At 40.5% G+C, this 22768-nt stretch overlaps 1 protein-coding gene across 2 annotated transcripts in view; it reads right to left on the reverse strand.

Moving 5' to 3' along the window:
- ATOSA (atos homolog A) overlaps positions 1 to 14855 on the reverse strand; it is a 114852-nt gene extending 99997 nt beyond the window's left edge. Inside the window, exon 1 of one of the 2 annotated variants that reach the window (XM_082848760.1) lies at positions 14836 to 14855. The gene's annotated coding sequence lies outside the window, so the exon portion shown is untranslated. Of the gene's footprint in view, positions 1 to 11969; positions 12047 to 14835 lie in introns of those variants that run through there. The other variant, XM_082848758.1, reaches the window with a different exon arrangement.
- Positions 14856 to 22768: the final 7913 nt, after the last annotated feature.

A 22768-nucleotide genomic window follows, 5' to 3' on the forward strand; every position in this document is an offset into this window, starting at 1 on the left:
ACAAGAAACAAATGTCATTTATGAACACAGAAGCAAGTATCCCAAATACAGTATTTAGCACAGAATATGGCAGTATATTAAAGGACTAACACATCAAGACAAGAGAGTTTATTCTGGAAATACAGAACTGCTTTAACATTATGAAGTCTATTAATACAAATCACCATACTATCTGATTAAAGAAATAGAAACCAAATGATCATCTTATGCTGAAAGAAGAACTTGATAAAATTTAATACCTTTCCTATCAAAATGCCTGAGAGAGCTAACAAGACGGGAAAACTTCCTTATAGAGAATTTACCACAACCTTATGGCAAGCATCATCCTAATAGTGAGACATTCAAAGCAAGCACCCCCTTGAAAGAACAAGATAAGAATATCTACTTCCACCATTACTATTCATTATTGTATTTGAGGCTTTAGTCAACACACTAAAACAGGAAGAAAGACATAAGATACAAGTAAATGGAAAGGTTGAAACAAAACTATTTCAGAGGTTATGGTTAAACTAGTAGAACAAATAAGGGAATTTAGTGCCATGTTCAAATATGTGATCAACATTTGAAAAATTAATAGCTTCTAACACTCCAACAATAATCTATTAGAAAATGTTAGGGGAAAGGGAGCCATTCATTTCAGCAACAAAACCATTACATCACTTAGAAATAAACCCAATGAAAAATGTTGAAGATTTACATGGGAAAACAACAACAACAAAACCAAAATGACATAAAATATTTAAATAGCTGGAAAGACAGACCATGTTCCTGGATAGGAAGACTCAATGTTTAAAGATAAAATACCTCAATCAATCTAGGTGATTTTTATCTTCTTTATGTTTATAGTATGTATTTTCTGATTTTTCTATAATTGTTACAAATTACCTGTAAAATAAACATGAAAACAAACACATACACACACACGCACAAAGATTTCTCAATCTATAAGTTAAATACAACCTCAGTCAAAATCTCTACAAGATTTTTAAATGGAATTTGACAAGTTGATTACAAAAGTTTACATGAAACCCTAGAATTACACTTAATACAGTGAAATGCTTACACTAAGAGCATGTGAAAACTAATACCAGCTAATGGAATCACCTCTTCAAGCCTTACTTCTCATGCTCACATAGAAAAAGATATTAGTTGAGGGGGATGGCAGATAGCAGTGCCTGCACTCTTCTCTCTCATACCTAACTCTCCTTTCTCTTATTCAAAGACTCTAGGTGAGTTCTCTAAATTAAGTGCACTATATAATGTGACTACTCATCACTTTGATACATTTTCTAAAGAAATACTACCTAGAATTTTGCAACGTTTCACATCAGTTTCTTTGCATTTTACACTTAAACCTCCAACTGAGTACATTTTAAATATGTGATTGCTTAGAATTAAAGCATATAATTACCATTTCTCCTCTGAGACTCAAGAATTCATAGAAATTTGATATGGCACCTTTGTGTTAGGTCAGGTAGAAAATACGAAATACAAACAATACTGAAACAAAACATTTGTAACATACACAAAACCCCACTGTTTCACAGAATTAGAAAAATCACAGAATTAGATTTTTTAAATCTAATTTTGAAATATATTTTGTCCTGTCTATTTCCCTGGATTACCATACTTTTCCACTGTTAAATTTAATAATTACTGTACGTTTTCTGATAGCTCTTTCTAGTGTTCTTTGTTTTGCGATCACATTTTTTCTGACTATTTTTTAAGTGTTACTTTTCCTCCCAAATTCCTTCTGTCATTAGTCAACAGGTACTCTATGAACAAGCCCAAGTTTCAGCTATCTCCCACATGCTGATCAACTTCCAAATCTAAAATTCTGTACCAATAGTCCTTTCCCTCGAACTCCAGACCACCCAGGTATCCACCAGGATGACCCATGGATCCGTCCTTAAAATATGAAATCAATAACATTCTCTTTGTTTCCTGAAAGCTTCTACTTCTCTCCTGCCTATCCTTTTTTGGAGCTGCATCACCATCCCCTATTTTTTTTTTTTTTTTGCGGTACGCGGGCCTCGCACTGTTGTGGCCTCTCCCGTTGCGGAGCAACAGGCTCCGGACGCGCAGGCTCAGCGGCCATGGCTCACGGGCACAGCCGCTCCGCGGCATGTGGGATCTTCCCGGACCGGGGCACGAACCCGTGTCCCCTGCATCGGCAGGCGGACTCTCAACCACTGCGCCACCAGGGAAGCCCCCAACCACTATTCTTGATATTTGGGACCACAGTGACCAAAACAAAGATCTCTGTTCTCATGGAGCTTACATTCTAGTGAGAGAAGATGGACAAGAAATTGAATAAGTGATACAGTATGTAAAAGGCAGGAAAAAAATAAATCAGAGTAAGTGGGATTTGAGGAAACGTTACTAAACCAAACTTGGGTCCACTCACGCACATGGAGTAAAGCCTATCTACTGACACTGGGTTATGGTGAAGGAAAGTGCAGCGTTTATTGTAATGGTGCCAAACAAAGAGAACAGGTGGCTCATGCTCAAAACCCTCGAACTCTCCAAAGGGTTTCAAGAAAGCATTTTTAAAGGCAAGGTGAGGGAGGGGTGTCCCAGTGTATGTGATCAGCTTGTGCACAATTCTCTGATTGGTTGATGGTGAGGTAACAAAGTGGTTTCACAGGGGTTAACATTATCAATTCTTAGGTGCCAGTAGGCCTGGGGGCTACATTCTTATGATCATCAAGTAGTTAATTTCTTCCATGAGGTAGTGGTTTTAGCATCTGAAAAACTCAGGAAATATGTATTAGATACTATTATCTAGGAATTTCAAAGAGGAGCTAAAGCAGAGGATATGGGGGAGGGGTCTGTCCCAGAAAGGCCCCATAGGGTCCTTCTTGGTTATAGAGATGCTATTTCAAATAGGGTTGTCAAGGTAGGCCTCACTAGTGCGATTTGAAGGAGGTTAAGGAAGAAAGGACTTGAAGAGGTTTGAGCAAAGACTTGAAGGAGTTAAGGGAATTAGCATGTAGTTAAAGAAGACTGTCCCAGACTGAAAAAGAGTCAGTGCAAAAGCCCAAGGCAGGAACATTCCCTTGTTTGTTTGAGAAGAGGAGCTGTATCTGAAACAGTGAATGGGGAGGGAGGGAGAGGAGAGGAAGTGGAGACAGTAGGAGATGAAGTCAGAAAGAGGACGGAGGTTCAGACCATGTGGAGCCCTAAGGACTATTGTAAGGACTTTGGTCATTGCAGGGCTTTGAGCAGAGACGTTATGTAATCCTACTTACATTTTAAAAGTCCACTTTGACTGTTCTGTTGAAATCAGACTGTGGGGGATAAAGACAGACACTACTAACCAGTTAGTAGGCTATTACTGCAATCTAGGTAAGAGTTAGAGTGGCTTGGACTGCCAACAGCCCTCTTACCCAGTCTCCGAACCTCAGTGAACTCTAGTCAGGGCTCTCTCCTGCTTTCCCAGTCATCGCCCCACCTACTCCCAACACACACACACCTCAATTCTATTTCCGAATAGTAGACACTGCCTTTAACCCCACTACAATGGCCTCCATTCAAACTTGTCTGGACCATTGAAATGGTCTCCCTGCCTCTAGCTTATCCCTTCTTCTAGTCTATCCTATCAGCAATGGTATCCTTCTGATCACAAAGAATCTTCATCTGAGACGCACACATAGAACTCACTGGGTCTGTGAGCTTGGTGAGAAAAGAACATTTTAATTTTTACTAACATCTAACTGAAATTTAGTATTTCTTTCAGTTATGAATGTAAGCAACAAACCATAGTAATGCTAGAACCCATGACTATTGTCAACAGAAATTATAGATATTTTCGTATCACATTAAAGCTGAAACATATATCTCAAGACATCATTTATAGCCATACCTACTTTGAAATTATGAAAATTATTAGATCTACCACTAGATCTTTTTACATGCCAATAATGGAACAAATGGGGCTTCACTGGTGGCGCAGCGGTTAAGAATCCACCTGCCAATGCAAGGGACATGGGTTCGAGCCCTAGTCCGGGAAGATCCCACATGCCGCAGAGCAACTAAGCCCGTGCGCCACACTACTGACCCTGAGCTCTAGAGCCTTTGTGCCACAGCTACTGAAGTCCGCGTGCCTAGAGCCCATGCTCCACAACAAGAGAAGCCACCTCAATGAGAAGCCCGCGCACAGCAACGGAGACCCAACGCAGCCATAAATAAATAAATAAATGGAACAAATGCCATAATTTAGAAATATTTTGTATTTCAAGATTATTGGATTCCTTTGAATTCTTATGTAGTTTCATTTATACATTTTAAATTATTATTATTAGGAATTTATTCTTAGGAATTCATAGGCTTCATAGGCAGACTTCCAAAGGCATTCAAGGCCAGAAAAGATTAAAAAGATTAAACCTATTGTTCTAATCATATCATAAATCCATTTGCTTATAAATAAATTTGCTTGCAAGTCACAGAGTAGAAGATATTTGCAATACATACATGTGGCAAAGGATTCAGACCACCTTAAAAAAAAACAAAAGACTCCTATAAAGCAATAAGAAAAAAGGCAACCAACTCAATTCAAAAAAAAGAATGGGCAAAAGACTTGAACAGGAATTTGGAAAACAAGGATATCTATGTGGGCAATAAACATAAATAAAGCTCAACAGGGATTATATGCCTCATCAGGGAAATGCAGATTAAAACCACAAGATTACCAGGGGGGAAGGGTGGTGGGGAGGGATAGATTGGGAGTTTGAGATCAACATGTACACACTGTTATATTTTAAATAGATAGGCAACAAGGACCTACTGTATAGCACAGGGAACTCTGCTCAGTATTCTGTAATAACCTAAATGGGAAAAGAATTTGAAAAAGAATAGATGCACATATATGTATATATAACTGAATCACTTTGTTGTACACCTGAAACTAACACAACATAGTTAATCAACTATATTCCAATATAAAAAATAAAAATAAAAAACCACAGTGAAAGACCACTATTCCCACCCCAGAAAGGCTAAGATTTAGAAGACTGACAATATCAAGGGTTTTCAAGGATGTAAATCTCATATACTGTCGGTGGGAGCTGCAAAATGATGCAATCTCTTTGGAAAACCATTTGTTAGTTTCTACTAGAGTTAAATATGCATTTGGTTTAGGATATAGCAATTCCTTTTTTTTTTTTTTTTTGCGGTATGCGGGCCTCTCACTGTTGTGGCCTCTCTCGTTGCAGAGCACAGGCTCCGGACGCGCAGGCTCAGCGGCCATGGCTCACAGGCTCAGCGGCCATGGCTCACAAGCCCAGCCGCTCCGCGGCATGTGGGATCCTCGCGGACCGGGGCACGAACCCGTGTCCCCTGAATCGGCAGGCGGACTCTCAACCACTGTGCCACCAGGGAAGCCCTAGCAATTCCATTTTTTATCCCCCAAAGAAATGCCTATGCCCTCTAATTTGTACATTATATTCAAAGCAGCTTTATTTATAATATCCAAAATATGAAACAATGCAAATATTCATCACACAGATAAATTATGATAATTTATGTAACGGAATACTACCCATCAATTAAAAATGAAAGTCTCCAACACAAGATGGAAAAATCTCATAGATACTGTGTTGCATGAAAGAAGCCAGACACAAAAAAAATTCTAGTATGTCATTCAATTTACATACAGTTTAAGAGCAAGCTAAACTAATAGATGTTTTTAGAAGTCAGAATAGTGATTAACCCTTCAAGGAAAAGAATGAAAAGTACACAAAAGAATCTCATAGGGTGCAGGAAGTATTCTACAGTTTTACCTCAATGGTGGTTATTCAGATGTATACGTATGTAAAAACTCAAACTATATGCTTAAGATTGTGTACTTTATGCACTTTGCTGCATGTACGTTATCACTCACTAAGTAAAATAAAGTTGGTCAGATCTGCAGAAGTGGTAGTGTTTAGGGAAACTCAAACCATGGCAAAGCCATTTGGAAAATGGTTTTAATATAGTCCAAAACAAACTGCCGGTTGACCCAGTGGAAAAAATAAGAAAGTTATTCTTGGATGAGTAAAAGGGAGAATGAAAATAGAAGTTGTTTGTTTTTTTTTTATGTTGAGCCTTCTTTTAATTAATTTATTTATTTTTATTTTTGGCTGTGTTGGGTCTTAGTTTCTGTGCAAATGTTCATAGCAACTTTAATTGTGGTAATTCTAAACTGGAAAAACCCAATGCCCATTATCATGTGAATAGATAAACAGCTTTCCTTTTGTTATTTATTCCTAACTTCATCTCATTTGTAGTCAAAGAAGATACTTTGTATGATATCTTAATTTTAAATCTATTGAGACTTGAGTTGTGGCCTAACATGTGGTCTACCCTGGAAGATGTCCATATGCACTTGAGAAGAATGTGTGTTCTGCTGTTTTGGGGTAGTGTTCTGTGTAAGTCTGTTAGATCAAGTTGGTTTATTGTGTTGTTTAAATCCTCTACTTCTTAAGGAGGAGAGGAAAGGGTAATGGATGAAGAATTGGAAATGGAGGAGAGGAGGAAGGAATGTGACTGGAGGGCGAGCATGGGGGGCGGGAGTATGACTGAAGGGGGTGGAGCATTTAGAGAAAAGCAAGTAATTTCATGGCTTGTCATGATTAACCATTATTTGGTGTCGTTACTACTAATCACAACTATTAATAATATAATGCAGTTAGCATAAGTCTGGTCCAAAGTAGAAATCTGATACACAATATTTAGTATTTTCTTTTAAACTGACATGATGACTTCTCTACACAATGAAGGTACTCATTCACTGGTTCATCTAATTTGTCACACTGTGCTGGTTGATGCTGAGGACAAGGTGGTAACAGAGACAGCCCAGGCCTTTCCCTCATGGGGTTCATCTTCCAGCGGGGAGACAGACCTTATCCCCAGAAAGATTGACCCAGGGTGGGCAGAGCAGGATTGGGGAGCCCAGGAGGGTGAAACAGGAGAAAAATCCCATACACATAGAGAAAATGGTACAATGTACACTCAGTTACCCACGAGCCAGATTCAGAACTTGCAAGATTTTGACACCAGAGGCACAGGTTACAAAAGAAAAAACAGACAAATTAGACTTCATGAGAATTAAAAAAATTTTGTGTATCAAAAGACACTACCCACAGAAGAAAAAGGTGACCCACAGAGTAGGAGAAAATATTTATAAATCACATATCTGATAAGGGATTAATATCCCAAATATATAGAAAGCCCCTAAAACTCAACAAGAAAAAAACCAAACAACCCAGTTCAATAATGGGCAAAGATCTGAGTAGACAGTTCTCCAAAGATGATATGCAAATGGCCAATAAGCACATGAAAAGATGCTCAACATCACAAATAATTAGGGAAATGCAAATCAAAACTATGATGAGATACCACCTCACACGCATTAGGATGGCTGCTACCAAAGAAAGAGAAAACAACAGGTGTTTGTGAGGATGTGGAGAAATTGAAACCTTGTGCACTGTTGGTGGGAATGTAAAATGGCATAGTCACTGTGAAAAACAGTAAGGCAGTTCCTCAAACAATTAAAAATAGAATTATCATATGATTCAGGAATTCCACTTCTGGGTGTATAGCCAAGAGAATTGAAAGCAGGGTTTGGAAAATATATTTGTATACTCATGTTCACGGCAGCATTGTTCACAATAGCTAAAACTTGAAGGCAACCCAGTGTCCATCAATGGGTGAATAGATAAGGAAAATGTGGTATGTATAAGTTGTAAATACACACACATACACACACAGAGGAATATTATTCAGCCTTAAAAAGGAAAGAAATTCTGCAATATGAGACAACATGGATGATCCTTGAGGACGTTATGCTAAGTTAAATAAGCCAGTCACAAAAAGATAAATACCATATGATTCCACTGAGAGTACTTACAGTAGACGAAGTCATAAAGTCAGAGAGTATTAGTGGTGGTTGCCAAGTGCTCGGGGGAGGGGAGAAGGGTGTTATTGTTTAATGGGTATAGGGTTTCAGTTTTATAAGATGAAAGAGTTATGCAGACGGATGATGGTGATGGTTGCACAACAATGTGAATGTATTTAATACCGCTGAACTATAATTTAAAAATGGTTAAGATGGTAAATTTTATATTATGTATATTTTACCATAATTTTAAAAAAGGAGAAAAACCACTGAATTGTATACTTCAAAAGGGTGAATTATATCACTAAAGCTGTAAACAAAGAGTGTCATAGAAGGGAAAGCTCTTTCTTACAACAAATGTCATTTAATAAATGTAGAGTCAGTGGTGGTATAACTGGGAAATTACTATTTCGCAACCATCATGGAAAAGAGTGGATGCTAAATCTAGTGGGAAAATTTGATGAGGAGCAGGGTATTTGTATGGTCTTATTGTCTCCAAAGATTGTTGATTGGCTGCAAGGGTACAAGCAATGAATATATAGTGAAGAAATAAACAATGACTGGGTGGTTGAAATTAACATCACCCAATAAATGCTGACAGATATCATGTGTCTCCAGATGTGATAGTCTGGGGAGACCACAAAATCACCAAGTAATGATCTAGCTGGGGATACATAATTTGAATTCTAGTGAGGAAACACTAGATAAAGCAATTGAAGAATGTATAACATAATTGGCCTACATTCTTCAAAAAGGTCAGTGTCATGAAAGACAAAGACAGACTGAAGAACTATTCCAGATTAAAGGAGACTACAGACATGGTATGATCTTATATGGTGAAGGAAATATTATTTGGACAATTGACAAAACTGGAATATAGACTATAGATTAGATTATTTTATCAATATTAACTTTCTGGAATTTGTTAATTATATTGTAGTTATGTAAAAGAATATCCTTGTTCTTAGGAAATAAACACTGAAGGCCCATGATATTTGCCACTTGCTCTCCAATGGGTGAAAAAAAAATTGCAAAATAGTGGTGGGGCTGTGTGAGGGAAGGAGAGAAGAGAGAGAGAGAATGATAAAACAAATGTTGAAACCCTGGTAAATTTGGGTACAGAGTACACAGAAGTTCTCTGTACTATTCTTACAACGTTTCAGTAAAAAAAAAGAAAAAGTTAAATAAAAGTCTGTTTAATATTGTTAAATTCATTTGCCTTTCATATGTGAGCCTCTGAGAGCAGTTTTTTTTTAGATTAATTTTTATTGGAGTATAGTTGATTTACAATGTTGTGTTAGTTTCTTCTGTATAGCAAAGTGAATCAGTTATACATATACATATATCTACTCTTTTTTAGATTCTATTCCCATATAGGTCATTACAATATTGAGTAGAGTTTCCTGTGCTATACAGTAGGTTATTATTAGTTATCTATTTTAAATACAGTAGTGTGTATATGAGATTGGAATTGACATATACTCCTGAGAGCAGTTTTGCTTTGGATAGCCAGGAAAATCCTAGTCCCATCTCTACACTAGCTCTATGTCATAGAAACCTTGTCAACAGGGGATGGAACCACAGAAGGCCTAGGGATGTTTTCTGAGACTTCAAGAAAGGGGTCAGAAAGAGAAAGACAAATACCATAGATATCACAGATATGGAATCTATCTATCTATCTATGGAATTTAATATATGATACAAATGAACATAACTATGAAACTGAAACAGACTCACGGACATAGAGGACAGACTTGTGGTTGCCAAGGGAAAAGGGGTTGAGGGAGAGGTAGAGTGGGAGTTTGGGGTTAGCAGATGTAAGCTATTACATATAGAATGGATAAACAACAAGGTCCTACTGTATAACACAAAGAACTGTATTCAATATCCTATGATAAACCATAATGGAAAAGAATATTACAAAAGAATGTATATGTATATATATCTGAATCACTTTGCTGTACAGCAGAAATTAACTCAACATTGTAAATCAACTATATTTCAAAAAAAATTAAAAAAGAAAAAAAGGAGTGTAGTTACCCTCGGGAAATTCTAGTGAATGTTAATTTAGGAGAAATGTTAAATAGGAGAAAACGAAAAATGAACAAAATGAAGGAAAGGCTAATGCCTCTCAGTCCTGTTCAGCAGCTCGGGGTACTATGACTCTTCAACCAGAACAGCATACCCCTTCCGGAAACTTCTCCTCTCACTTACATGTCCTAACCGGCCTCTTCTCAACAGAACAGGGAGGGAAGGGAGGAAGGGGACTTTCTTTCAGGTTCCAAAAAGTGAATCAAGTACATTTTCAGATAGACTTGAGAGTAAAGGCCGCTTCCTGATTCCTATTCCTCACCCAAAATAAACTTCTCACCTGAGTCTTAACCCTTTAAGTAGAGAACAAATCTTCTCTTTGAAATAAAGTGTTCAAATGCAAATAATTGGCCAGAGTAACACAAACATGGAAATGCATTCATGTTACTGTATAATCAGTTAATGCATCAGTACAATCCACAACTGTAAAGGACTAAGAAAAAACTAGGAAGAGATTTTCTTGTTTTGGAAAAGAGAGGCATTGAGAAAAAGAAAAAGAAAGAAAGAAATTCCTGACATGTAAAGAGAGGGAAGAAACAGGAGAAGAGAGATCTTTACTACCTTTATAATTTGCTGGAAAGTTAATCCTGGGATTCTCAGGACCAAAACACTTGACGGGGTCATTGCTATTAAACTGCAGGACACTAACTTTCCTGCTTGCACGATTTACGAAGCTTGCTTATCAGACTGACTTTATAACAGATCTCAGGTTTTGGAGGATTTTCTGAATCAAGATGTGGGTATTAAATTAAGGCACTTCGCCTCCTTTTTTTTTGCGGTACGCGGGCCTCTCACTGTTGTGGCCTCTCCCGTTGCAGAGCACAGGCTCCGGACGCGCAGGCTCAGTGGCCATGGCTCACGGGCCCAGCCGCTCCGCGGCATGTGGGATCTTCCCGGACCGGGGCACGAACCCGCGTTCCCTGCATCGGCAGGCGGACTCTCAACCACTGCGCCACCAGGGAAGCCCTGCCTCCATTTTTTAATCTGTAAAGTGGCTATAGTTATATTTGTAAACTCTACCTCACAAAAGAGTTGGGACTGAAGAGAGAGTTTCTGTTAAACTGCTTTAGGAAAGCAAGACTAGCACCGATTTAAAACTGTATAATTTTTTCCTATTCCAATTGGTCTGAACAAATTCTCCTCAAGCCTCTTACCTTAAAATTAACCCTTAGGTCATTCACCCCCATATTATCCATTGTTCACAGATAGCTAATTGTTTCACTGACATATTACTGGAGACTTCTCCCTTCCTCCCTAGTAACATGAGTTTTCTTAGTTGACCAGTGTCACAACCTCAAATCCTCCAGGGCCCAACCAAGTACCACAATTCCTGAAGCTGGCTCATGTGAGGTGAGCGTTAGGGAGCAGTGAGGACTGGGCCAATGGAGACAGCGTGCCTGCCTGAACCCCTTCACATGCAAAACATGTTCAGGCAAGTGGGTCAGTTTTGTTCCCTCTAGATTAAAGGATGTCTAAATTCCCTTTTAACTCCCAAATCTCATGATTGATTATTTTGAAATCTCACATTTGGCATGGTAACTGGCCTGGAACCCCTTTCCCAGTATGTATTAAACTGCATGGCTCTTGCTGGTCACCTATCATTGCAAAATCATTGGCCTTTGCACAGTAGCGCGGTTACTATCAAATAAAAAGTTCACATAAAATGTTTCACGAATTTGTGAAACTTTGCCCCAAAGGTCGAATTTGACTGTCTCTCTTAAGGGACCAAGCTATTGGTTATAACACGACAAGTTACGGATTATTTTTCACATTGACCTTTTAACATAAAATGTATACAGGTCCCTTTCACCCTTCCAAAGATTGTACCCAATTTCTACTTTATCCCCCTTGAATATTCCAGATAACTCTAACCTCATCTGATTACAAATCCCTTCACCTTGCCTAGTCTCTTCAACCACATCGCCGCAACCACAACCTCCCGTCTCTTATCTTTTTACACCCATTCCCCCTTTCCTCTTCCCCCCTTTCTCCAGACACATACCCACTAGGTCTTGTTCACAGAGGCCAGAGTGTTCCCTGCCACAGAAGATAAGATGAGGATCTGGGAGTCTGGAGACAGGAGCAGCCGCCTAGGTTGCTGCTTCAGCTGTAAATAGGCAGAGGGCGGAGCGTGTAGGAGGGGGAGACCCGTTCATTAGAGAGGCTGGGAGCTCTGGCTTGAGGGAGGAGGGGGCTCTTGGACTGTCGCAGCTGCTAACCCCAAGTAGTTTTGTTGTTAATGCCTAGTTCCTGATATTTCAGCCTGATTCGTTCAACCTACAATAAATCATCTCAGGATGCTTTTTATTGTTGTAATGATAATGACAATTATGCCCCCACAAGAACTCAGACCTCTGAATTTCTGGAGCTAGTGAGTTGTATTGCTGGCAGCTGATCCCAAAGAAAGGCAGCAGCGAGGTCAGGTGTCTTAAAGTTCAGAGGCCTGGTGTGAGAGGTTGCAACCTGGGAGATTGCAGCTGTAACTAGTGTAGTTTCTGTTCCTGTTGTATGTGTATCTATATGTTATTTTAGGTCCACGAGGGACAGGCCTGGGCCGACCAGCTCCTTTGACTCTTGTTAACAGCTTGCTGTTCTGCAGCCCCTGGAGCCAAACTCTATCATGGCCTCCAAGGTCCTTCCTGTTCTGCCTCTGCCAACATCTCCACTTGATGCCCTACCATGTGACCCTCTTCCACTGTGCTCTGGCTACACTGTGTTCTCAATGAACCATATCCCATAAATAAACCAAGTGAGTTCTGCCTCAGGACCTTTGCACTGGCTATTTCTGTGCCTGGAACATTCATCCCACTGCTACTATTCTTCCCTTTGCATAAACATCTGGCTCCCCCTCATTCATTAGTCAGCTCATTGAGTAACAGTCTTTCTAAGGGTTTCCCTTGACTTTCCCCTCAGCCACAGGACACTGTTTGATTTTCTTCATCGTTATTAGCACTACCTGAAAGTATCGAGTTTCTTTGTTTACTTGGGTATTTCTCCAGTCCCCTCCCCTCACTAGATGGTTAAGTGCCATGAGGGCAGAGCTGGGCCTGTATTGCTCATAATATTATCCCCACCTCCAAGCTTAATACCTGACACAGTAGGTGTTTAATGTATCTTCATTGGCTAAATGAATGGGACACTGTTCAATCATTGACTGAGTATTAGTGTGTACTTGGTGTGTGCCAGGTGCTGTGCCGAGCACAGGAGATATTAACAGCAAACAAGACTGGTAAAAGTTCCCCCAAGGAGGCTTCAGGTCTAGAGGGAAAGACAACTATTAAAATAATAATCAATTAATTGAAACTGTATCTTTTTTTAGATTTTATTGAAGTATAGTTGATTTACAATATTGTGTTAATTTCTTCTGTACAGCAAAGAAACTCAGTTATACATATATATATATTCTTTTTCATAGTCTCATATTCCTTTCCATTATGGTTTGTCACAGGATATTGAATATAGTTCCCTGTGTGATATAGTAGGACCTTGTTGCTTATCCATCCTATATACAATAGTTTGCCTCTGCTAATCCCAAACTCCCATTCCTTCTCTCCCCTCCCCGCTTCCCCCTCAGCAACCACAAGTCTGCTCTCTATGTGTGTGTCTGTTTTTGTTTCGTAGATATGTTGATTTGTATCAAATTTTAGATTCCACATATAAGTGATATATGGTATTTGTCTTTCTGTTTCTGACTTACTTCACTTAGTATGATAATTTCTAGGTCCATCCGTGTTTCTGCAAAGGCATTATTTCATTCTTTTTGATGGCTGAGTAATATTCCATTATATATATATGTGTGTGTGTGTGTGTATATATATATATATATATATATATATATAAAATACCATATTGTCTTTATTCATTTATCTATCATGGACATTTAGGGTGTTTCCATGTCTTGACCATTGTAAATAGTGCTGAAACTGTATCTTTTATTTTTTAACATCTTTATTGGAGTATAATTGCTTTACAATGGTGTGTTAGTTTCTGCTTTATGACAAAGTGAATCAGCTACACATATACATATATCCCCATATCTCCTCCCTCTTGTGTCTCCCTCCCATCCTCCCTATCCCACCCCTCTAGGTGGTCACAAAGCACTGAGCTGATCTCCCTGTGCTATGCAGTTGCTTCCCACTAGCTATCTATTTACATTTGGTAGTGTATATATGTCCATACCACTCTCTCACTTCGTCCCAGCTTACCCTTCCCCCTCCCCGTGTCCTCAAGTCCATTCTCTACGTCTGCATCTTTATACCTGTCCTGCCCCTAGGCTCTTCAGAACCTTTTTTTTTTTTGATTCCATATATATGTGTTAGCATACAGTATTTGTTTTTCTCTTTCTGACTTACTTCACTCTGTATGACAGTCAGAATGGCCATCATCAAAAAATCTACAAACAATAAATGCTGGAGAGGGTGTGGAGAAAAGGGAACCCTCTTGCACTGCTGGTGGGAATGTAAATTGATACAGCCACTATGGAGAACAGTATGGAGGTTCCTTAAAAAACTAAAAATAGAACTACCATATGATCCAGCAATCCCACTACTGGGCATATACCCTGAGAAAACCATAATTCAAAAAGAGTCATGTACCACAATGTTCATTGCAGCTCTATTTCCAATAGCCAGAACATGGAAGCAACCTAAGTGTCCATCGACAGATGAATGGATAAAGAAGATGTGGCACATATATACAATGGAATATTACTCAGCCATAAAAGGAAACAAAACTGAGTTATTTGTAGTGAGGCGGATGGACCTAGAGACTCATACAGAGTGAAGTAAGTCAGAAAGAGTGAAACTGTATCTTAAAACAATAAACAAGAAATTGCTTGTTTGTTCACAGATTGCTATAAATGTACATACCAGACGTGTTGATAGAGGAGGTAAGCTGTCAGTCACAGAGTCCAGAATTCTCAGGAACCTGAGTCACATTTATGAATTGATAAAAGGATTTTATTCCTGGAAACTTGATGAAATTCCATGGAGCAAACAATCCATTTCTGGTTCTCAGACTAATATTCTGCTGAGGTTTCTGATCAAGACTGCCCTGTGGCACCAGCGTATTTAGCAGTCTCAGGGAGTTTAATTTGACAATAACCTTTGAATCCATGCTTCAACATCCAAAGAATTCAGATTCTGGGGATGACCCAGGGCTCTGAGTGTCCTTTGGAGATTGTAAAAGAGATCTGGCATAAGGCAGGCATTGCAATAGGTAAACTTTAAAGTTTTAGAAGGGAAGTTGGGAACAGGTCACTTTCCTCTAGGAGAAGTTACAACCAATAATTTTGTTGGAACTCTCTAGTTTCCCCCAGGCTCCCGAGTCTCTACTGGACTCATTTCTTTCAGCTGTCAGGCCCCTGAAGGCATTTGATTTTATGAGCCCTGCTTCTAGACATTGAATTGGACACGCTACGAGTTTTAGTATTCTGAAATCCCTGGAAATTTTCTGTTAGACAAATAAACTATGATTTGGGGAAATTCAAATGCTAAGATGCTGGTGATTTAAGCACCAATCCAAAAATCCTCAATATAAAGGGGTCTAAGATACTAGGATGATAAATCTCAAATCCTGAAGATTCATAAAGTAAAACTTTTTTAGCACATTCTTTTTTTTTTTTGCAGTACGCGGGCCTCTCACTGTTGTGGCCTCTCCCGTTGCGGAGCACAGGCTCAGGACGCGCAAGCTCAGTGGCCATGGCTCACAGGGCCAGTCACTCTGCTGCATGTGGGATCTTCCCGGACCGGGGCATGAACCTGCGTCCCCTGCATGGGCAGGAGGACTCTCAACCACTGCGCCACCAGGGAAGCCCTAGCACATTCTTTTGAATTTCCTTGGCAGGAACAAATTTTACCCTTTGGGAGTTGTTTAGTTACTGTTACTGTCAAACAAACCACCCTGAACCTTAGAGACCTAAAATATAGTTGTTCCTTGTTATCCAAGAGGGGATTGATCCCAGGACCCCTCAGGGTACCAGAATTCGTGGATGCTCAAGTCCCTTACATAAAATGGCATAGTATTTGGCATAATGGCATTACTTACACACATCTTCTGTATATTTTATTTTATTTTATTTTTGCGGTACGCGGGCCTCTCACTGTTGTGGCCTCTCCCGTTGCGGAGCACAGGCTCCGGACGCGCAGGCTCAGCGGCCATGGCTCACGGGCCCAGCCGCTCTGCGGCATGTGGAATCTTCCCGGACCAGGGTACGAACCCGTGTCCCCTGCATCAGCAGGCGGACTCTCAACCACTGCGCCACCAGGGAAGCCCTGTATATTTTAAATTATCTCTATATTACTTACTATACCTAATACAATGTAAGTGCTGTGCTAATAGTTAACCAGCATGGGGCAAATTCAAGCTTTGCTTTTTGGAACTTTCTGGAAATTGTTTTTCCAAATATTTCGACATGTGGTTGGTTGCATCTGCAGAAGCAGATTTTATTATGCTCGTGGATTCTGTGGGTTAGGGCTTCTGACAGGGCAGAGCGGGGACAACTTGTCTTTGTTCTGTGATTCTGGGTCCTCAGCTGGGAAGAAGGTCCAGGTGATTCAATGGCTGGAGGCCGGAATCAGATGGAGACATCATCACTCATATGTCTGGCAGTTGATGTGGGCCACTGGCTAGGCACACCTACACGTGGTCTCCCAGTGTGGTTTCTCTGCAGGACTTGTTTGTCCCCAGAGAGCAAGGCAGAAGTGTATGACATTTTTATGATCTGGCTCAAGGTCTCATGGCAGGAAAAGCACGTGGGATGGGATTATTGCAGACATCTTTGGAAAATACAATCTGCCACAGTGGTAGATTCGACTTCAAAAATAGCTAAGAGTCATAAGAGGTTAAGTTTGATGAAAAATGTCCACGAGTGAAGCTGTTTTTGGATTCAGAAAATGAGGAGTATGACCATCAAATAATAATAGATGAATAATTTCCTTCTGTGGCTCACATCCCATCCAGAATTCATTTTCAAAAGACCACTCGTAGAACTTTTAAAACAACCAGCATCATTCTACCACTTACCATGGTGAATTTGATTGGATGTTGCATAAGGATATCATCTCCTACGGGAGTACTTGAAGAACTGCTGTGTAGACCTTCTTTTTTTTTTTTTTTTTTGTGGTACGCGGGCCTCTCACTGTTGTGGCCTCTCCCATTGCGGAGCACAGGCTCCGGATGCGCAGGCTCAGCGGCCATGGCTCACGGGCCCAGCCGCTTCGCAGCATGTGGGATCTTCCCGGACTGGGGCATGAACCCGTGTTCCCTGCATCGGCAGGCGGACTCTCAACCACTGCGCCACCAGGGAAGGCCTGTGTAGACATTCTTGCATTTAGGTTTATCAGAAAACAAATGGCCTGGTCATCTTCTATCACGTTTAGTACATACAGCCATCACCAAAAGCTACACTTTGCTTTGGGGGTAAATTCTGGGGTGCTGAAAACAATCAGTAGATCCCAAATGCTTTAGAAAGATGTTTTGCAAAACTGCGCTCTGAGCACTAGTTCCTGGAGATGAGAAATCTTCCCAGATATTAATAGCTAATAACATATGTAAGTATTAAAAGATTTCCACAAAAGAAACCTGTTTACATTGTTTAACACGGTGACCAAAAAACTCGCTTTTCAAGGAGATCCTATTAATATCCCTTGGAACTAGTACACTGTGGTAATACTGTAACACTGTTGTCTTGTCCTTAAAAGTGTTTGGGAACAGCATCAAAAAAAGTACTGTTGGTTTGTCATTTTGTCTTCAATGTTCATTTTTAACTTCTGATTAAACTGCTGCCAGCTGATCTGATTCACTTGGGGGCACGGAGGACAACTGGGGCCATTTGATAAAGATTCATTAATATAACACAACCGTGTTGCCTGGGTTTCAGGGCCACTTTCACAAATGTGAAAAGCAATCTGGGGTATAGATTGTAAAAGAACCACAGAGCTGGAAGAAACCTTAGCGATTATCTACTTTAACTCCTTTATCTCAAAGATGGAAACTGAGGCCTACCTCTGTTGGATGACTTTCCCAAGAAACATTTGTCTGTGCCAAACCAGAACTGGAAGCCAAATGTACTTTCCTAGGGTAGTTTCTCCAAATATAAAAAGTGCAACTGTATGTCTTAGAGTAAGTCTGGATCCTGCACCCCTTAGAAGCAAGTTTGGAATCAGGCCTTAGGAGACTCTGCCATTTATTAGCTGTATGATTTTAGGCAATTTACTAACTCACCTTCTCCAAGCCTGTTTTCTCATCCACAAATGGGACTGATATAGTACCCTAGCTGCATTATGGGGGTTAAATGAGGTAAGGTACTATACGGAGGCTTATGCAAATGTGGTTGGTTGATTGGTTTACTTGCCCTCTGCTCACATGTAGCTTTCTGGACTCCTTAGTAGTTGGATTGGTTTGAGATGCTGATGGACTCACCAATGCAATTAGTCATTTAAAGTAGCTGCTTTCTTTTTACGTCTTTGTAAATGACACAAAATGAATAATTGAGAGCAAAACCTCAAAGCACGTTTCCAAAGATTCTTAGAGGTAAAACCTAACACACCACTGATGCCTCACCATTGTGCTTAGGAGTTGGAGGATCTAATGTTTGTCTTGAAAAATTCTGGGTGTCATTGCAGCACTATTTACAACAGCTAAGACGTGGAAGCAACCTAAATGTCCATAGAAAGATGAATGGATAAAGAAGGTGTGGTACATGTATACAATGGAATATTACTCAGCCATCTAAAAGAATGAAATAATGCATTTGCAGCAACATGGATGGACATAGAGATTATCATACTAAGTGAAGTAAGTCAGACAGAGAAAGACAAATATCTATCATATGATATCACATATATGTGTAATCTAAAAAAATGATGCAAATGTACTTACTTACAAAACAGAAACAGACTCACAGACATAGAAAACAAAATTACAGTTACCAAAGGGGAAAGGTGGGGGAGGGGGAGGGATAAATTAGGAGACTGGGATTAACAGATACACAAGTATATATAAAATAGATAATCAACAAGGACCCACTATATAGCACAAGGAACTCTACTCAATACTCTGTAATAATCTGTGTGGGAAAAGAATCTGAAAAAGAATAGATGTATGTATATATATTTATATAACTAAAATCACTTTGCTGTACACCTGAAACTTACACATTATAAATCAACTATACTGCAATATAAATAAAAAATTTTAATTCTAAAAAAAACCAAGACAAAAACAAAAACCAAAAAAAAAAAAAAGAAAAAAAATTCTGGGTGTAGGGAGACCAGTTAGACCTGTTTCTAATACTGGTAGGACTGGGGTAAGAGTCCAGAGACCCGTACACCATATGTCAAAATATTTAAAAGTTGCAGATAAAACTGATCGATTGTTAAATAAATTATGTTTTATCTTCCGATCTTGACAAATACCCATTCATAACAATCTGAAGAGCCAGGTTTGAAGTTTAAATTCTCAGAAACTCATATCAAAATATAATATCGCAGAGAGAGCTGGCCCTGGCTCCCAGCCCTGCCCCAGCACCCATCCCCTTTTCTTCATCTGAGATGCTCCAGCTCTGCGACTGCCACTCCCACATCCAAACTGCGCATCCACACCCCCCTCAAACAGCTACCCTCAGGCCACCCTTTAGATCCAGGGCTGTGCATACTGGTTACAACATTCACGGCTGGGAGGATGGATGCCAGGAAAAAGCCTGCACAGGCTCTGGAAGTAGGCTTAGGACTCTTTGGACAAGAAATTCTAGGACAATAGCATTCCAACAGTGGCCTGGAAGTGGGGGCTTGAACTTGAAGTGGTGTCTCCCTCAGCTCTGCAGTATCCTCTTTGTGCAGGAGGGCACAGCCAGAGGAAGGCCAGGGCAAGGGCCCCTTTTGCCTGGGTCCAAGAAGGGCACTGCAGTTAGAAGGCTCTTGCAAAAGTCGCAGTGAAGGGCGACAAGGCTGTGACCAAAGGAACGAAAAAGAGACAGCAGTTGAGAAGATCACACAGGGAAGATTTCCAGCTTCTTAGAAACTACCACGATGTGGGAGAACAAAAAAGAAAGAAGATAACAGAAGATGCCAGATTTTCAGTCCTGGGTTCTTGGTGGAGCTGGGGCGAACCCCCTGACCTAGGAAATCTCAGATTTTTGTGAGCATGTATTTTTTTTTTTAATATTTGTAAAATTAATTATTTATTTTTGGCTGCGCTGGGTCTTTGTTACTGCGTGCAGGCTTTCTCTATTTGCGGCGAGCGGGGGCTATTCTTTGTTGCGGTGCACGGGCTTCTCATTGAGGTGGCTTCTCTTGCTGCGGAGCACGGGCTCTAGGCATGCGGGCTTCAGTAGTTGTGGCACACGGACTCAGTATTTTTGGCTCGCGGGCTCAGTAGTTGTGGCTCATGGGCTCTAGAGTGCAGGCTCAGTAGTTTTGGCGCATAGGCTTAGTTGCTCCGTGGCACGTGGAATCTTCCTGGACCAGGGCTTGAACCTGTGTCCCCTGCATTGGCAGGTGGATTCTTAACCACTGTGCCACCAGGGAAGTCCAGCATGTATGATTTTTTTGTGTGACTGAGCAAAACCCTTCCTCAAAGATTTTCAACCAGAATTTTCACCCATTCATATGTACTCATAATAGTGCAGAAATTTAAGCGTTTGCTCCAAGCATCAGATATAAGAATACTTTTGCTTAGAAATGTTTATTAACAGCAATATCTTAGAGCAATAGACTTTAGGAAAATGTGTGCTTTCTATTTAAATATTATGTTACCTCAAGGTATACAAATTGACTTCATTTGATAGTTTTTATGGCTTAGAATTTGATCAGCTACAAAATAGGGCTATTAAAATTGCTTTATTATTAATTTTTAAAGTCTACTGCCAGAGTAGAATGGGGTGGTATTTTACTCAGCCTGAGTCCTCAGAAGTCTGAGACGTGACTTTTCCTATTACAGGTCAATCTAAGCTGAATCATAGGTGGAAAATATGTAGATGGAATATAATTATTCTAATTGGAAAATGGTCATGACAGCTCACTAGCCAACCTTCCAGTCATAAAAACAATGGTTATTTTTTTTCATTTAATTGCTTTTTATGAGCCATGGCAATAATAGTTTGTGTCAGACAACTCTGACAATGTAATTGAATTCTGGAATTATTGTTCTAAACCCACTTTGTAATATGAGAAACAAAAAGTGTCTTTCTTTAAAAGTAACCCATCAAATGTTTGCTTGAAAGGTAAAAATATTTAGGGTTATGAAAGGTCCCATTGATAAATAATAATGGTATTCCCACAGTGGTTTTTCCTAAAGGATAGTAAGGATTTTTAAAATGGTCCACTCTTTCTCTTAATGTTGATAACTATGCAAGGAAACCACATGGACTTAAGTGTATCTTGGGGTGCGGGCTCTTAGAGCATTTGAAATACCCTGGTGATCCACGGTGTGCCCCAAATCAAAGCCTGTAGGACACTGGAAGGGAGTGGAACAGGATATAACTTGTGAATGACTAGGTCCTCATCTCCAGCTGTAGGTGTTCTCTGGCCCACAGAATACATTTGACAAACCCCAGGTCCAAATGGGGACAGGGGAAGGTGAAGGCTAGGGGTGGAGGTGAGGGGGGCGGGCAAGATCGCTAAGAAAATGTATCAGAATAGATGCTGGTTCTTCAGGGGGCACTGAGAAGCAAGGGGGTAGAATTCTTTGCCAAGCACGTCTCCTCAAGTTGTCATTGACATCTTAGGGATGCCAGTCAAACCCATGCTTCCTCCCTTCAGGCTCTGAATCAGTTGAGAGATAGGCACACAAATCTAGTGGGAATAAAACCACACCTTTACTAATGCTGAAGCTGGACTAGAGAGCACAGCTTGCACCTGTGGCCTAGGTAGGGCCTTCAGCTCTACCTGTGGGTGGAGGGAACTGTTCTGCAGGAAAGGGAGTTTCTGCCCTCACTCCCTATCAGACTCAGACAGGAGGCCCGGGAGACCTTGGCCTCCAGAAGGCAGGCCCCTGCCCATCTCTGCTTGCCTCTTGGGCAACAGAGGCAGAGAGGAGAATGTGCAGGCAGGTGTCAGCCAGAGGGAGCAAGCCAGTGGCGTGAACTTTACCCCCATCTGCCAGGTCATATCAGTCACTCCTCCCCAAAGGGCAGAGCTGGGAGCAGCTTTCTCGCTTCCCTGAGAGGACAAAGTGTGGGCAGAAGTCACTATTTTAGGGGTCAACAATGGAGCATGAGAAGAAGGAGAGAAGTGTTCCCTCGGTTGTCATGTGACTCAGTCTTAACCTCTCCGAAGACCATTCCAGAACAGTTGGGTCCTGAAAGTTATATTTTTAAATGAGCCCAAGTTTGAATCAGGAGCCGCTGTTGCTCAAGGGTGAGTGAGTCGGGGGCGGCAGATGGAATTTGTAGTTGGAGCCTTTGCAACTGAAACTCTGAGATCAACCTTGAAAAGGAGCCAAGGAGTCCCTCCTGAGAACCCCACAGGACTTGTTTGAGGGAATAAAGTCATTTATATTTCTTTTTATTGGAAGCTGCCTCTCCCTTCTGAGGCTGTCGGGGGAGAAAAGCCTGGAGTGGGGGTGAGGGGCTGGAAGGGGGAACCTGGATATATGTGCACCGGCAAGGCTGAGGTTTGAAAAATTGTGAAAATTACATTCATCTTTGTTATCCTCAATCTGTTCTTCAGTCTGCTGCCCTGTGATTCCTTCATCTTCCAGATGTCCTTTCCTTCCTTCTAAACTTGTCAAAACAAGCATTCCTTCATTCCTTTAAGTGCAGCTCATAGGTAGACGGTAGGAGAAAAATAAATTAATTAAAAT

Source organism: Leucopleurus acutus, assembly GCF_964270905.1.
Source record: "Leucopleurus acutus genome assembly, chromosome: 1".
Classification (NCBI taxonomy): Eukaryota; Metazoa; Chordata; class Mammalia; order Artiodactyla; family Delphinidae; genus Leucopleurus; species Leucopleurus acutus.